Here is a 12,343-nt window from a genome sequence, read left to right on the forward strand (position 1 = left end):
CATCATTGTATTTTGCCTGCCTACATGTTTTTCCCTTCACTAAGCTCTGCAGATGGAGTTTCAGAAGAAACAAGGGAAATGTAATCTTCATAATACATTCAACAATTTTTCTCATAATTGGAGAGACTTTAGATTATGTCACCAAGGACTTCCCAAGAGAAGTATTATTGGTGTTTTCATGCTGAGGGATACATTTATGCTTAAATATGTGTGTGTGTGTGTGCACATGTGCATATGTGTGTGTATATTTTCTAACAGCATTTAAAAGCCATATTATATATACTTTAATATTTCCATTTTTAAATAAAAAATAAAATGTAGCCAAACATCGCAAATAACTTTCTAGCTAATGAAGGCTAGAAAGTAACTTATTAATGTGTCCCCAACAATGACCTTACTGCATGTCACTCATTTCCTGCCATATTCACTTCAAGTTTGGAGAATTATGATTATCTAATTCTGGGATGAACAATGAAAAACACATGCATACTTTTCTAGAAAATATATTTTCTTCCAATAAAAATAAATAAACAAATCCTTGTGCTTCATGCAAGAAATGAGTAACTAGAGGCCTAGTTTTACACAGCTGAATCTCTAACTCATAGTGTAAGAGGGAAATTAAAAAGATTTTCTTGTATATCCAGTTGAGTCAACAAATTATTGCCAAAATCATTCAAGTCCACACAAAACTTGTCCCTTCTCTGGAATACTTCAACAATCTTTTATTCCAACATGGAAGTATTCTTAGTGTATTGGACTGGACGATACATCTTAGTTTATTAATATGTATGTATAAATTGAGGGGAACACATAAAAAGCTTTAAAAGAATCCAGTTGTGTCTCTCCTGTGGCTCTCACATTAAAATGCAGTCGTGTGCTTTGCTAGAAGGGATCCTTTGTCACTACATGTCAGATGTTTCTTATATTAGTGTTTTCTGTTTGGACTACTTTTAAGAAGGGTCAGAGTGAGGAAAGAGAGGATGAAACAAATTTATTGAGAAGAGGCAAGTTTTTTGTTTTATTCTGGTTTGGTTTTTGTTATTATTGCTTTGTTATAAATCAAAATCTAGTTTACTTTGGAAGTATAGTGCATTGATCTTCACGACAGCATTTCAGGAGCAGAAAACAAATAAAGGTACTGGTCCTGACTTAGAACTGTGGTTTTCATGAAATTTTGAACCCATTCATAGATAGGACTATGACTTTGCACACTGACCCAGGCAGGCATTTGGCCTTAGATGACAAAAATTAAATTCCAACAGAAGTTTAGAAATTATTTTGCAACCTGATAATTTTCAAGTTTCCTAAATTCTAATCTATAGAAACAAGCACTTGAGTTTTCTACTTCCTGAGATATCAGAAATATGGGTATTTTTTCATTCAACAATGACATTCAAAATATACTCCTAGTATTGACTTATTCATCGAATATTTATTGAATGCCTACATTATATCAGACATTATTCTAGGCATTAGAGATAAAAAAGATGATTAAGATTCACAAAATCTTCTCTTTGAGTTCATCTTCTAGTTCTATGTGTTTTACTTTATGAACACAGAGTTTTCAATGAATATCCACAGTGATGTCCTCTTGAGTATGTAAATGTATGTTCCCACGATATCACAAACATTTATCTCAACTCTAAACTGATATTCCCAGGACATTACTATTAATTCCTTAGAGACTTTGTAACCACTTCCTTAGCATGGAATCAGGAAAAATAAAATATTTTAAAACCATATGCCTTCTAAAGAGTAACTTGAATTCTTTTAAAACTTTTTATCTGTTCCCCTCCATTTATATATACATATTAATGATAAGGGTGGTATAATCGAGTGCAATATGTTAAGAATACTTCTATGTTGGAATATAAGATTGTTGAAGTATTCAGAGAAGGAACAAGTTTTGTTCGGACTTGATTGATTTTGGCAATAACTTGCTGACTTAACTGGATACACCAGAAAATCCTTTTAATTTCTGTCTTACACTATGAGTTAGAGATTCAGTAACTAAGCCTCTGGTTACTTTTTAGAATGGCTCATAAAAAGTAAAAAATAGCTCATAATCACATGAAAAAAATGTTCAACATCACTAGTCACTTGGAAATTGCATGTCAAAAACTAAAATAAAAGGCCATTTCACATTCACTAGAATGGGTAGAATAAAAAGTCATAACCCTCATACGTTGCTGTTGGAAATATCAGATGGTTTAGCCTTTTTGGAAAACAGCTTAACAGTTCCTCAAATGTTAAACACAGATATAACCCAGCAATTCCACTTCTAGGAATAGTCCCAAAGGAAATTAAACATATCTCTACACAAAAGCCTGTACATGAATCATGGAAATCTTATTGATAATAGCCAAAAAGTAGAAACAACATCAATGTCTACCAACTGATAGATGAATAAACAAAATGTAGTATATCCACAAAATGAAATTCAACTCTTCAATAAAAGGGAACAAACTACTGATATATGTTATGACATGGATGTGTCAGAAGCATGTGAACCACAGCAACTCCATCTAGAATAGGGGCTGGGTAAAATGAGGCTGAAAGTTACTGGACTGCATTCCCAGATGGGTAAGGCATTCTAAGTAACAGGATAAGATATGAGAGGTCAGCACAAGATCCAGGTCATAAAGACCCTGCTGATAAAACAGGTTGCAGTAAAGAGGCCAAACCAACCCCCCTCAAAACCAAGATGGCAATGAGACTGACCTCTGGTCATCCTCACTGCTATACTCCCACCAGAGCCATGACAGTTTACAGATGCCATGGCAATATCAGGAAGTTACCCTATATGGTCTAAAAAGGGGAGGCATGAATAACCCATCGCTTGTTTAGCATATCATCAAGAAATAACCATAAAAATCAGCAACCAGCAGCCGTCGGGGATGCTCTGTCTATGGAGTAGCCATTCTTTTTATTCTATTACTTTCCTAATAAACTTGCTGTCACTTTACTCTATGGACTCGCCCTGAATTCCTTCTTGCAGGAGACCCAAGAACCCTCTGGACCCTTTTCCCATAACAGATGAACTTCAAAAGCATTATGTTAAGTGGAAGCTGGATGCAAAAGAACAGTGAATGATTCCATTTATAAGAATTTCCAGAAAAGGAAAAACTATAGAGACAGAAGTCAGATTAGTGGTTGCCTGGGAAGGAAGAGGAGCTGAGGATAACAGTAAATGGGCATAAGAAATCTTATTGGGGTGATAAAAATGTTCTCAAATTGATTTATGGTAATGGTTGCATGACTTGGTAAATTTGCTAAAAATCACTAGGATTGTACCCTTGAAATGAGTGAATTATGATATGTAAAACATGATTCCTTTTATTTCAAAAACATGACTTTAAGGGATATGCTTTCATGCAAGAAAATTTACAATCTGAGTCATAAAACAGAAAAAACACACTTTCATAACATAAAATCTTATAGGTATCTTACTTATTTTCAGTAGGAATTATCTTAGAGGTTTCAAATCATAAATGAAGACTTCCTGGATTAAACATACTGAAGAGTTTCTGGTGAAATACTAGTCTCTGTATCACATAGATTTGAGAATATTACTTTTCCTTATACCATAAAATGTTAGTCAGAATCATCAATACCATCATTATCCCCATCATCATACTTACAATGACAATAAAAAGTGCCTATAGCATGCCAGGGCCTGTGCAATTTCACTTACATATTCCAGGTATTTTTGTTCCATTTTGTTTTATTTTTAAGTGGATCAATACAACAACCCTGTGAGATTAGACATTATGATTTCTATTTTATATGAGGAAATTAGTTTTGAGAAGTTAGGTAATGAGTTTCAGTTCATTAACATGGGTAGTAAGTGGCAGATTTAGTCCCACATCTTTCTGTCATGGAAGCCTAAACTTTTAACTTCTACACTACGTTCTTGCAAATAAGTAGACAAACACCAACTGATGGATATGCCCAATACTGAAAAACTTCTTGGTTAATTGGGCACTTTTATTTATAACCCCATTGGGTTTCAGTGGAAGTGAGCCAAAATTCTGCAAAGATAAATTGAAAGGAAAGCAAAGCTCATACTCCCAATTATAGATGCATGGGCTTTTTAGATATATCACAGAGTAAAACACGATGCAACATGACAGATTTCTAGTTTACACCCTGTCCCACATAAAATATTTAGTTAATACCCATTCATGGAGGTATTTCTCACATATGAGATATTTTTCCTTAAAGCCTGTTATTTTTCAGACTTTGGTGTGTTTATAAAGCAGTTTCATGGAACTCATGTGAGTTACTCTTTGTTCAAATTAGAGAAGAAGTCAAGCATTTAAAGGAAAGAGGCCTCCCAGTGTTAGCAAAGAGTGACCTGACCGTATTTCCCGAAGTGTGGGTTACTCCAAGTAACTTAAGGTGCCACAGAAACAGGATATTGACATCAAATAACTTAACAGAAATACCAATTTCTAAATTTCAATTCTCCTGATTACATCAAAGAGAAAGCATCAGTTGGGAAAAAGAGGCATGTTAAAATGGTACCAGCACATGCCAATCTCCATTTTCATCAAATCAGCAGAGGGCCTTAGGGTCAGCATCTTCAGAAAGCAGCTGTGTCCGGGGACATTTAATAACAAGTTCTTGTCATTGTGCTTATGTTACATTGACCTCGTGTTTATGCAAGTAGTGCTGGTTTTCAAAGAGCAATAATATATAAATTCCCTTTTACCACAAAACTGATAAAGAAAACTGTGATTACATTTAAAGAAAAATATCAATAAACCTAGTGCAGGCGTTATATGGAAATGCCTAAAATCATGAGGGTGAGAGACAGGACTAGCTGGATTTCCTAGGCCAACTAAGAATCCCTAAGCATAGCTGGGAAGGTGACTGCATCCACCTTTAAACACAGGGCTGGCAACTTAGCTCACACCTGACCAATCAGATAGTAAAGAGAGCTCACTAAAATACTAATTAGGCAAAAACAGGAGGTAAAGAAATAGCCAATCATCTATTGCCTGAGAGCACAGCAGGAGGGACTATGATTGGGATATAAACCCAGGCACTGGAGCCAGCAACAGCTACCCTCTTTGGGTCCCCTCCTTTTGTATGGGAGCTCTGTTTTCACTCTATGAAATCTTGCAACTGCACACTCTCTTCTGGTCCGTGTTTGTTACGGCTCGAGCTGAGCTTTTGCTCGCCATCCACCACTGTTGTTTGCCACCTGCCACCGACTTCCACCCAGGCAGGGTGCCGGCTCTGCTCCTGATCCAGCGAGGCGCCCATTGCCCCTCCCAATCGGGCCAAAGGCTTGCCATTGGTCCTGCACCGCTAAGTGCCTGGGTTCCTCCTAATTGAGCTGAACACTAGTCACTGGGTTCCACGGTTCTCTTCCATGACCCATGGCTTCTAATAGAGCTATGACCCACAGCTTTTAATAGAGCTATAACACTCACTGCATGGCCCAAGATTCCATTCCTTGGAATCCGCGAGGCCAAGAACCCCAGGTCAGAGAACACAAGGCTCGTCACCATCTTGGAAGTGGCCCACCTCCATCTTGGGAGCTCTGGGAGGAAGAACCCCCAGGTAACAAGGGTAGTATGTGAATGAGAGAAGTTTGAGAAATACTTAACGACAATAGTTATCAAATTTTGTCACACCATCACACCTTTAAGAAATGCATCAAAAAATAGGAACGTTAAGAGTTACTATAAGTAAACAGCTATTCAGGACTTTAGGGGCTAGCCCCTCCCCTTGACTTCAGAAAATCCTTTAGTGTGCTGAAAATAGGTAGCCAGTTCACCATTTACACACACAGGACTTGCCTTAGGCAAATTCCTGGGAGTCAGTTCTTTGCTTTTCCAACTCTTTAAGAATGTAAATTCCTCACTTTTACTGGTTCACATGCCCTCAAGCTACCACTTGCTTTCTCCACTTTCTTCCTTCAAGCCCTGCCGTTAGATCTTTTATTCACACTATGATATTGAGGCTCTATAACTGTACAGTTTGCTACTGAAATCTTCAGAGTTTGAGTTTTTGCATGGATTAAAGTGTAAAGAGGGAGGGGTGTAACTTTCAGGCTGTCTTGAAACTTCAGGCCCTATTCAGCAGGAAGGAAATCATGTATTTTACACATCAACTCTATACCCCAGAAAATAGTTTATCTCACAATAGCATATGGTTTGCCTAGCCCAGTCAGAACTGATATGTTGCTCCCAGTAATGGTGTGATGTTGATTCTGTTGCTACCCTTTCCCAATTTCATATATAAGAAACAGTTACATCAATTCTAATGATCAATATCCTTTACCATACACTCCTGCAGCTGATAGTCTAGCTAGTATTTCCCAAGTTATGGTTTTAGGACCATGCAGATAAGAATTACCTGGGGAGATGAATGCCATGTGGAGATGGGGGCAGAGGCTGGAGTTATGTAGCTACAAGCCAAGGAACGACAAGGGTTGTTGGCAAATATCAGAAGTTAAGAGACAGGCATGAAACAGATACTTCCCTAAATCCTTCAGAGAGAGCTTGGCTCTGCTGACATCTTGATTTGGATTTTCAGCTTCCAGAAATATGAGATAATAAGTTACTGTTTTTGTTTTGTTTCGTTTTTTTTAGCTACCCAGTTTGCAATGCTTTTTTATGGCAACCCTAGGAAAATAATACAGGGATCATGGAAAACTCCACAAGGAAGGGGAGTTGGGTGAATTTGTTAGGGTCTCCCAAAGAGAAAGGAGCACAAGCAGAAGGTGGCGGGGTGGGCGGGGGGAGCATGGGCTTATTCAAATAGTCATGTATAGGGACTTGGATTTTAACACAGAAAAGGGACAGGTTCTGCTGTTTAGAAAGAGATCTGGGCTCTGGGCCGAGAGCAGCCCTTCTACTACTGGAACAGCAGCAGCAAAGCCATGAGAATGTGTAGCACTGCCTCAGTACAAACACTCAAACGTTTTATTTATTTTTTATTTTATTTATTTATTTATTTTTGAGACGGAGTTTCACTCTTTTTGCCCAGGCTGGAGTGCAATGGCGCAATCTCAGCTCACTGCAACCTCCGCCTCCTGGGTTCAAGCGATTCTCCTGCCTCAGCCTCCCGAGGAGCTGGGATTACAGGCATGTGCCACCACACCCGGCTAATTTTTTGTATTTTTTAGTAGAGACAGAGTTTCTCCATGTTGGCCAGGCTGGTCTCGAACTCCCGACCTCAGGTGATCCACCCACCTTGGCCTCCCACAGTGCTGGGATTACAGGCGTGAGCCACTGAGCCTGGCCAAACATTTTAAATACTAAGCTAGAACAAATTAAAACAAGCAAGGATCTTCCAATTTTAGTATATGTGCTGCGGAAGGGAGCACGAGCAAGGATCTTCATTTGTAAAACACGTAGGTATTAGGATATTCTGTTGATAAATAGTTGGTGCATTTTATACGCCAGCTGTTGTGCTCAGAGAGGGGTGTAGCATCAGGACAGGTAAGGATCCTGCCCTCAAGGAGCTTAAATTGCCATGGGGAAGGCAGATGATAAGCAGTAAAGAAACAAACAAACAAGATAACTACTAAAGGCGCTTAAATGCTTTGAAGGGAACAAACAGAGTAATCTTAGATAGAACCTTCAGGAAGTTGAGGATTAAATGAAATAATCAGGATAGTATCCAGCACAAGGTAGGTTATTATTGATAAAGTTATTATTCTTCCTTAAAGGATGAACATTTTATCTACTAACTACCTCCTGTATTTTATTTCGCAGCAGCAGATGATGGATTTTTCTGCCCTAAACAAAACATCTTTTTTTCTTGATATGTTTGGGGCAGCTCATTTGTTTTAATGCAGTGGTGGTCAAATGGGTTTCCCAATCTCTGATTGCAAAGTGCACATATGCTCTGTCAAAAACAAGAGCCTAGACTGAACACACCAGATTTCAGAGCCCTCTACTGTCTCCTCTTCCTTTCCTCTGATCCCTGTAACCAACTCTCAGTCAGAGTGATCTCTGTTGCCTCACTGGCCCCAGCTTTTTGCCTTGGAGGACGTGCTATTTCCGTCTCCTTACGGCACCTTCTCCTGTCTTCCCTTGGAATCCAGATCTCATTCTCCCCTCCACATTGGACACTCTCCTCATTTCAATATCTTTATGCTTATAATAATTGCACTAGTGCCTATGAGTCTCCCTCTGCCTTGACCTCGTGCCTGCTCTCTGCCAGCCTCTCTGCTGGGTGCAGATGATAAGTCCATGACTAAGAGGACGTGGTTCCTGCCTCTGGGCAGCACAGGCAAATTAAAAATAAAAATAAATAAATAAATAAATAAATCCCCTGTGGATTTACCATGCAGATTCCTGGGCATTCTCCAACCATTTAAATCAGAATGAGAGCAAGTGGGGTCTGGGTTTCTGAATCTTAAGATATTTCTCTAAGTCATTCTTACACATACTAATACTGAAAAATCTCTACTGTGTCTGTAGTACTCCCTACTTTCAAGTTCACTTTTTCATAACTCAGTTCAATAATTCCCAGATCTAAATTCCTTCCCAGAGGATTAAATTAAAATATGTCTGGCTTTTCTGTCTCCTAAATTTTAGGCTTTTATTTTTTCATTTTATCTCTGTGGACTTGCAGTTTATTTAGTCACCAAAACAAATTTGAAAAATAAGCGAAAGGGGAGAATAGGAGAAGGAGGAACAAGGGAAGTGTGAACTGAGTACGTGGGTGGGCAGCTGGAGTACCTCAAACAGCAGTTGTTTTACAGGATTCTTGGACAGAATGTGTAAAATTCCTGGCTTCATGAAGCCTCTGTCCTTGCTCCTGAACACTGTGTCGTAAGAGCATAGTTATTCTGTTGCCCAGCAGTTAATGCTAGGATGGTGACCACACTGCCATTCTTGACCCTACCTTCCCAATGCTTCACCAAAATGTATCTTCTTGAACAGCTGATACCATCTGGAGGGCTTTGGTAACAAAATAATATTCAGTATCTAATTTAATTTTACACATTCCAGATTTCATTTTTGTCCCCTCAAAACTTGGAAGTTTAATATAAAAAGTTATGTTTTAATTTGTTTTCATTCCTAAATAGAAATAATAAAGACAAGAATGGTTAGAAACTATGATATCTGTTTTCTTTTGTTTGTTTGTTTTTACAGTTGACAGGAACTGAAAGAATACAAATTCTTTCAGGTCAATGAGAATGCCCTTTCTCACAAAATTCACTGGCCAAGGAGTATGTGGGAATATGTCATAACTGTACGAACAATGAGTCATGCCTATACAAAATATCAAACTTGAACTTCAGAACTGGAAAAAAGAGTATACAATATAATTAAAGAAGAGCAGAAAGTACGTGGCTTAATAAAGGCTCATCCATGCACTCACAACTACTCTAAATTCCAATAGCGTATGAATTTCAAATGTTTTTTTCTCACACCACCTTTTCTGTTTTTCCCTCACACAGGACAAAGTGTTTCTTCTCATTCAAATGTGAAATATTATCTTCCAAATCCCAAATGGATCCATAGCTTCCACAGCACAGGCAGATGTATGAATACATGCTCTTCAGCTGAGGACAGATACGTGCAAAACATTGAAAACAAATGGGGCAGAATTAAAGAAATCAATGTATTGATACAATGAATTATTACATAGTCCTTAAGATTATAGTACTTAAGATCACACACAGTGAAAACTACTTAATGACATGGGAAAATGTCCATGATATAATGTGAAGGAGAAAAGGTAAGATATAAAAGCTGTATGATTCTGACATCTTTTATACATAGCTGAATTTTGATACATCTAAATCTCTGCTTATCTATTTATCTGCTATGTATAGCAAGAGCTCTCTGGAGTGTTGAATTTTAAAATATTCATATTTCCTTCTTGTATTCTTCCATATTCTAAATTGTACATAAAATGTTATAATCAAAATATAACTTTAATAATATTCAAATTAAACTTAACCTTATGGTATTAAATTAAATAATATTCAAATTAAACGTAATAACTTTATGGTATCAAACTTAATAACTTTATGATATTTTAAAATGCTATTTTTAAAGTTCTCTTTAAAAATTAAATTTCAGGGCTTAACATTAGAGGTATAATGTCAGTGTCTAGAGATTGTCTTTGCAGAATACCTGTGGGAACTTCTTTCTAGGTTTTAATAAATACATTTTAACAAAGACAAAACCTGAATCCTATTGACTCTTTGGTGATAAATAAGCATTATTAGAATAAACAGGGAAAATATTCATTCATTCTTACTTTTTAGAATGTTTCACAAGGAAACATTTCTGTATTTACAACTTAATATCTATTCAAAGCATTATGCACAGTCTGTATTTTTATCATTTTGAGGCTATGGACCCCAAAAGGATCCATAGCTTCAAAAGCACAGGCATATTTAAGAACACAGATGCTCTTTGGAAGAGGGCAGATATGTACAAAACATTGAAAACAACAGGGGAAGGATTAGAGAACCTGGGTGAGATAGACTTGAACTAATGAACGTTCTCCGGCAGTTTGTCTCCACATCCCAATGACCAAAGTTGAGCTAGGACTTGACCATGTGAAATATCAAACAGCCAATTAACTAAAAAAAAAACACATAGGGGCAGAACACTCTGCTTGGACAAGTTTCTGAAAATAACCTCACCATCCTCTGGGAAATTACGGATTTTCTTTCCCCTCCCTGTGTATCTCACAATTACATTTTGCCACAAATATGTTATTCTTTTATTACCTCACCATTCATGTATCTGAGAACCCGTTCTTTTAATCAGCAGAATCCAGGATTTTGCATATCTGCCACTGGAGACCAAGGGATTCAAGCTTGACAATTTATCAAAAGGATATTTCGGTTGCCAGAATGACTTTCCTTAACATGTAAATAAAATTATTTCATTTACTTGCTAAAAATATTTTGACAGATTTCCATTTCACTTAGAATAAGAACTAAATTTCTTATTATAGGCCAGGTGTGGTGGTTCACACCTGTTAATCCTAGCAATTTGGGAGGCCGAGGTGGGTGGATCACCTGAGGTCAGGAGTTCGAGACCGGCCTAGCCAACATGGCGAAACTCTGTCTCCACTAAAAAAAAAAATACAAAAATTAGCCAGGTGTGGTGGCGTGCACCTGTAATCTCAGCCACTTGGGAGGCTGAGGCAGGAGAATCGCTTGAAGCCAGGAGACAGAGGTTGCAGTGAGCCAAGATTGCACCACTGCACTCTGGCCTGGGTGACGGAGGAAGACTCTTAAAAAAAAAGAAAAAAGAAAAAAGAAAAGAAGTGGAAAAGAAAAAGAAAAAGAAAAAAATTATTATAATCTGCCAAGTCATACAGAATCAACCTCTGTGGACACTATTCATCATCACTCACTGCACTCCTGTCACAGTGACCTCCTTCCTTTTAATTTTAATTTTTTATTTTTTAGAGACAGGGTCTTGCTCTGCCACCCAGGCTGAAGTGCCAGCAGTATGATCATAACTCATTGCAGCCTCAAACTCCTGGTCTCAAGTGATCCTCCTGCCTCAGCCTCCTAAATTGCTAGGATTACCGGTGTGCACCACCACAGGCAGCTAGTTTTTTAATTTGATTTTTTTTTGTAGAGACAGTCTCACTTGATTGTCCAGTCAGGTATGGAACTCTTACCCTTAAGGGATCCTCCCACTTTGGCCTCCCAAAGTGCTGGGATTACAGGCATAAGCCACTGTGTCTTGCCCCCAATGGCCTTCTTTATGTTCTTCAAGCAAGCTAAGCTGTTCCTGTCTCTAGGATTTTGCACTTGCTATTCTTCTACCTGCAACATGCCTGTTATACCTCCACCATATCATAGGTATAACAGGCCTCTTGTCATTCGAATCTCAACTCAAATGTTACGTCCTCAAGAAGGAGACGGGTATCTCCACCACTTTATTCACTAGCATATTAGCATGTCACCCTCATTACTTTTCAAAATTATGTATATATTTGCTGTTTATTGTTTATCTGCCCATGACTTGTAATGCAAACCCCAGAAGAGAATGCACCTTGCCTCTTTCATCCAGAACAGTATCTAAGAAATAGTTAACATTCCAAAATTATTTGTTGAATGAATGAATAAGGTAGATTGTTCACAAAGGTGACTGTTGATAGTTTCTCTCATCCTTATATATCTATAACATTACTTCTATCAAGAAGTAGAGTCAGCTTTCTCCCCTTTTTAAGCTGAATTGGTCTTGTGATTTGCCATTGACCAAGAGTATGCAGTGGATGTGACATCGCACCAGTTCTGGGCCTACCCCTTAAAGGTCTTGTAGCTTCCACCCTTACTGTCTTTCAGTACGAGCCAGGGTGTAAAGAGTTCAACCATCAGCTATAGGGAGGAGCC

General features: G+C 38.0%; 1 protein-coding gene across 4 annotated transcripts in view; it reads right to left on the reverse strand.

Moving 5' to 3' along the window:
* The window catches only part of ARHGAP24 (Rho GTPase activating protein 24), a 521,561-nt gene that overhangs the window by 44,180 nt on the left and 465,038 nt on the right, over positions 1-12,343 (reverse strand). The gene's annotated exons all lie outside the window — the stretch shown is intronic.

This window comes from Symphalangus syndactylus, chromosome 10, assembly GCF_028878055.3.
Source record: "Symphalangus syndactylus isolate Jambi chromosome 10, NHGRI_mSymSyn1-v2.1_pri, whole genome shotgun sequence".
NCBI lineage: Eukaryota > Metazoa > Chordata > Mammalia > Primates > Hylobatidae > Symphalangus > Symphalangus syndactylus.